The 5,742-nt window shown below is 44.5% G+C and overlaps 1 non-coding gene across 1 annotated transcript; it reads left to right on the forward strand.

Annotated features, from left to right (window-relative positions):
• The first annotated feature begins 5,340 nt into the window (after positions 1 to 5,340).
• LOC111721843 lies at positions 5,341 to 5,447 on the forward strand. Its single transcript, XR_002770848.1, has one exon. It is a non-coding gene; the product is annotated as a U6 spliceosomal RNA (small nuclear RNA).
• The last annotated feature ends 295 nt before the right edge of the window (positions 5,448 to 5,742 follow it).

Consider the following 5,742-nt stretch of genomic DNA (forward strand, 5'->3'; position numbering starts at 1 on the left):
TTGTAGATGAAGATTATTAGGACCAAAGAAGTGATTCTCCCCATGTCCATAGCTAGTAAGTAGTATAACTGGGCTTTAGACCATCTGATTCCAAAGTCTAGGTCCCTTCTACTGTACCTCACTGCCTCCTCCCCCTTTCCTCTCTCTGCTAGTTCTTCCAGCTGCCCAGGCTACTTTCCCCTTCTTTAGCCATTCAGTTCAATAATAACAGAAGGAAGGAAGATGAAGATGACCTCCATCTCCTCCCTGGACCTTTTGTCATAGAAAGTCCCAAGCCTAAATACTAGGATGAGCTTCCAGATAGTGTCCAGTGATCTTGGGGCCATGCCTTCAAGGCCCTGAAGCACACCTTGGTCTGGGCACCAGAGCCAGCTGAGACTCTGTGAACCTTCTTGGCCTCTCTCAAATTCTGAGGGGTTGAAACTGAATAAAAACTCTGGTTTTAAAAGGGCAGTCTTGTTTAGAGTGTCAGTCAATTCTCAATCCTAACAGAAGAGCCTGACAATAAAGAACACATTCCCTCTCTCTCTGCAACAGTCTGATTTTTCAGCTGTTAGTTGGAAGAGACCACATGCTGTTAAACCAGGAGCAGCCAGGCCCTCCTGGCTGGGCAGTTTCCCACCCAGCTCTGGGGAAACCATTAGTGTGATAAAACTGGACTCAGACTAAAGATGCTGAGGAGCCCAGGAGAGTGGGCTAGAGTTCCCAGCTCCTACCCACAGGAGTATGATGAGGCCCCTAAGATTCTGCAATCCCTGCTCCTCAGAGTGCTCAGCCTCTTCTCTTTCTCTCTGCACTTGCAGTTGGAAAGGGTATGGAACACGATCGTGCTCCATTTTAGACTTACCCTCCCCTCGGAAGTGAGGTCAGAGGTGGGTGTGGGGTTGGAGACTGGGCAGTAATTGGGGATTCTCTCAAGAGTCCAGGAAAAGGTAATAAATGGATTAATTAAGGCAGTGTCCCAACTCTTAGGAATGGAAAGATAGATTCCTGAGTCTGGTAGCATTCCCAGAACTTGGCGTCTGATTGCCAATTAGGTCCCTGATCTCACTCTGTACATCCCCACTGCTGTGCCTGTCTGTGAACTTCCTGCTGGATTCCTCCCCCAGCTTTGCTTCTCCAAATCTGCACTATCTTCCCAACCGCATCCCAAGGCCCAGCCTATTATTCCTCCCCTCCTTGTGCCTAATCACTGAGGACCTCTCCTTACTCCAATCCCACAGCCTGTTCTGTGCACATGCCTCTTTCCCTTGAAAGGTTGGAAGAGCCTTGAGACTCATGAATTACCCGTCAACAGCACTGGAGTGCTCAGCACTGGGCCTTGCTGGGAGGAAAAGTCCAATAGCTACTCATTGAAAAGTCTAATAGCTACTCAGTGCTTGGGGACTGGCACATGTTTTGGCTCTCCACAGGCCCACTGAGTTTTGGCTCAGAGGGAAAGAAAGTGTTTGCTCCTCCTGATTTGTCTCCCAGCTGTTGCCATTTCACCGATTGTAGTCCCTAGCACGAAGGCAAAGGGCTTGCCTGTCCTCCACTTCTGAGGACTGCTTACTTGATTGGTAGGCCTCAGGATCCACTTGCCCATCATTTTCCCTCTAATTCCAGTGCCTCATCACAAGGATTTGGGCCACTCTAAGTTCAAAGAATCTGCAGGCTGGGAAAGTGGTCTCTGAGGAGCTAAGAGCTGGGCCAGGGATTTACTGGAGAAGGTGGTGGAGAGGGAGTTATGGAGAAAGGCCATAGGGAGGAGAAACAGGAGCCAAAAAGGATAGTTCTTTAAAAATCTGGAGACTATGAAAAGTATGGAAGTGTAAGGCAGAGCCCCCCAGCCTAGGAATGTCCAGACTGACTTAGCTGGAGAGGTCTTGCTCTGTGAAGAGAGGGCTCAAGCAAAGACCAAGAAGAGGAGGAGGAACCCTTCTCTGCCTGCTTATGTGCCTTCTCCTTCCTCTCCACTATGGCAGCCTCCAGTGCTCCTGTTTGAGACCTCTTGACACAGGTCAAAGTGGGAAAATAGGTGCAGAGACAGACAGGCACTTCCTCTCAGCCCTCTCCAATGAGCAAAAGCAAAAAAGAGGGATGGGGCAGAGTCAGTGCAGGCACCTGGAGGCCTGGGCTTGAATTTAGACTGTCTGGTGCACTTGGTGCCGTGGGCAAATCCTTGCCACCTCTCTTTGATTTCCTTACCTGAGACATGGCTACAGACATACCCTAGGTGTATTCTGGAGCTGGAGGGTTTATGAAGGTATAATAGCTTCAGAGGTATAAGGTGCTGAACCCTAGCGGTCCTGTTACTGGCTTTGCCCTGTACAGGATGCTCACTCCAGCCCCTGCCCTGCCCCAGAGAAGCACATTTCAATTCAAAGATCAGTTTGAAATGCATACTGAGGGTGTCTCAAGGCATTTCTTGTTTCTTGTTGAATTTTAAAATATTTCATTGACAAAAATTGTATACATTTAAATATACAACGCGATGATTTGTTATATATATATGTAATATATACAAATCGTGTACTGATTACCACAGTCATTAACATATTCATCACCATCCGTAGTTATCACTTGTGTTTGTGACGAGAGTAAGGACATGTAAAATCTGCTCCCTTATCAAATTTCAAGTACACAATTCAGTATTATTAACTACAGTCACTGTGCTATACATTAGACCCCCAAATTTATTTGGCTTATAACTGAAAGTTTGTACTATTTGACCAATATCTCCCCATCCTCCAATCTGACATTTTTAGCTTCTCCATGTACGTCTTTTGTACCTGGCTTATGTCATTCATGTTGTTGCAAATGGCAGAATTTATGTCCTTTGTGGCCAAATAATATTCCATTGATACATACCACATTTTCTTTATCCATTTATTTAACAATGGACATTTAAACTGACTCCATAACTTGGTTTTTGTGAATAATTCTGTGGTGAACATGACAGTGCAGATGTTTTTATGAGGTGGTGATTTCATTTCCTTTGGATATAAAGGGGGAGTTCTGGGTCATATGGTAGTTCTAATTTTTTTTCCTCTAGGGATCTCCATACTGTTTTATACAATGGCTGTGCCAGTTTACATTTCCACCAACAATGTACATGGGGTCCCCTTTTCTCTACATCCTAAATAACACTTCCTAAACTTTATTTTTATTATAACCATTCTTCTAACAGGTGTGATGTGATACCTTATTGTGGTTTTGATTTGCATTTCTCCTATGATTAGTGATGTTGAGTGTTTTAGCCGTGACCTGTTGGCCATTTGTATGTCTTCTTTAGAAAATATCTATTTGGGGAATTTCTTCATTTTTAATTGTTTTTTTTTTTTTTATTTTAGGGGAGAGGGGTTGTTTGTTTTTGTTTTCTATGTTTTGCTATCAAATTGTGTAAGTTCTTTACATATTTTATACATTAACTCCTTTTCAGATTTGTAGTTTGTAAGTATTTTCACCCATTCCATAGGTTGTCTTTTCGTTTTGTTGTGCCCTTTTCTGTGCAGGAGCATTTTTAGTTTCATGTAGTTTCATTTGTTTATTCATGCGTTTGTTGCCTGTCATTTTGGTGTAATTTGCAAAAATTCATTGCCAAGACCAATGTCAAGGAGCTTTTCATCTGTGTTTCCTTCCAGTAGTTTTACAGTTTCAGGTCTTTTTTTTTTTTTTTTTTTTGGCCGGGCTGGGTTTGAACCTGCCACTTCCAGTATATGGAGCTGGCGTCCTTCTGCTTGAGCCACAGGAGCCACCCGAAAGAATTTTTTTTTTTTGCAGTTTTTTTTTTTTTTTTTTGGTCTGGGGCTGGGGATATGGGGATATGGGGCTGGTACCCTACTCCTTTGAGCCACAGGCACCACCCCTTCAGGTCTTATATTTAAGTGTTTAGTCCATTTTAAGTGAATTATTATAAATGATGTAAGACAAGGGTCCAATTTCATTCTTTTGCATGTGTATGTCCAGTTTTCCCAGAACTGTTTATTGGAAAGCCTGTCTTTTCCTCATTGTTATTCTCGGTGCCCTTGTCAAACATTATTTGACAACACATGGAGTTTATTTCTGGACTTTTTATTCTGTTCCATTGATTTTTGTGTCTATTTTTATGCCAACACCATGCTGTTTTGATTACTTTAGCTTTGTAATATATCCCAAGGTTTGTCTTGATATTTGAGAGCTGTATCTTAGTCAGAGACTTAGTAGGCCTGCCCAGGTTTGGGAACAGTTTAACTTTGGCTTTGGAGGCCACATGCTGGATACTGAACAATAACAATAAACTGCCACAGCCTCCCAGCTCTCTAGAAATCTGTTCCATCTGACCATGTGCTTAAAGTTACCTCACTTATTTAGGCCTCATGTCCCTGTGAGCCCAATGGGGATGGGGCACTGCACCAGCACTGGGATCTGAGGTACCTGACCAATCCACAGCCTCCTGAGCAGCTGGCCTTCCCTTTTAGTCACTGATTTTGCAAGAGGATAACAATGCCTGGGCTCCACCCTGCTGCCACCTCTTTCTTCCCTCAGCACCATTAAAGTGCACCTGCTATTAAGGCACAGCCTTCTCATATCCTGAAGAGAGCTGAAAATGCCCCTAAGATGTATCCCTGAAAGCCTAGAGAGCAGTCAAGATGCTAAGATGTGGGGGCCAGGCAGAAGTCTGGCCAAGACTTAGGGAGTCCCTGGCCTGTGTTTCTCATTATTACCTCTTCCCTGGGGCCAGTTCTGAAAAAAAGGTAAAGAATAAGTCTTAGGTGCTGAACTGTGGAGAAAAAGCGCTATGGGGAGAGTTATGACCCTTAGAGAAGAGGCAGCAATAAATGAGCATACCCAAGATGGGTGAGCAGATTTCTCAGGGCCTTTGCTTCTTAGTGTGGGTAGAGGGGGAATCATAGAATCAGAGGAGGTAGTTGCTGCTAACCACCCTTCGATGGCTATTGTATCCCAGGGCTACATAGCCCCCGTGACCTCTTTGTCACTGGGATAGTTCAATCTCTTCATTCCACAAGTGGTGACTGATGATTGAGTGCTTATTCTGTGCCAGCACCCTGATAGATAAATAGATCAGACAACATCTGTGCCCTCATGAAGTAAGCAGTGCAGTGTGGTGCTACCATAGCACAACAAATGCTATGAGATCTATGCTCTGATAGAGGATAAAATGAGGCAGAAGTGATTTACTAGCATTGTCTAATGGTCAAGGAGTCTTCTTGAGAAGGTGACATTTGAGATGAAACCTCAAAGATGAGAAGTAACTAGCCGTGTGAGGAGTTGGGGAAAGAGCCTTCTTGGCCAAGGGAATAGTACATGCTGAGGCTATGAGGGAGGAAAGAACCTCACTTACTCAATGAAAGAAGAACAGTGCTGGCTTTGGCAGCACATATACTAAAATTGGAATGATACAAAGAAGATTAGCATGGCCCCTGCCCAAGGATGACATGCAAATTCACAAAGAGTTCCATGTTAAAAAAAAAAAGAAAAAGTGAAAGAAGACCAGCTAGGCTCTGTGCTTCAGCAGCTCTGAGGCTCTGATTGAGACAGACTGTTCACAGCTTGGGCAGGGGGCTCTCAACCCAGCATTCTGGCCCCACACCTCAGTCCTGGACTCCCTCCCCTTCTGTCCCACTGTAGGACAGAAGGCTTTAGGATTCCCCTCTCCGTCTTTTCTCATCCCAGGACAGCACTGCAGACCCAGCCATGTTGAGCACACCCCTTCTTCTCTCTTGCTTCTCTCCCGAGACACAGCCACATTCTTTGGCAAGA

The sequence above is a fragment of the Otolemur garnettii genome, unplaced genomic scaffold (genome assembly GCF_000181295.1).
Source record: "Otolemur garnettii isolate 467f Iridium unplaced genomic scaffold, OtoGar3 scaffold00190, whole genome shotgun sequence".
NCBI lineage: Eukaryota > Metazoa > Chordata > Mammalia > Primates > Galagidae > Otolemur > Otolemur garnettii.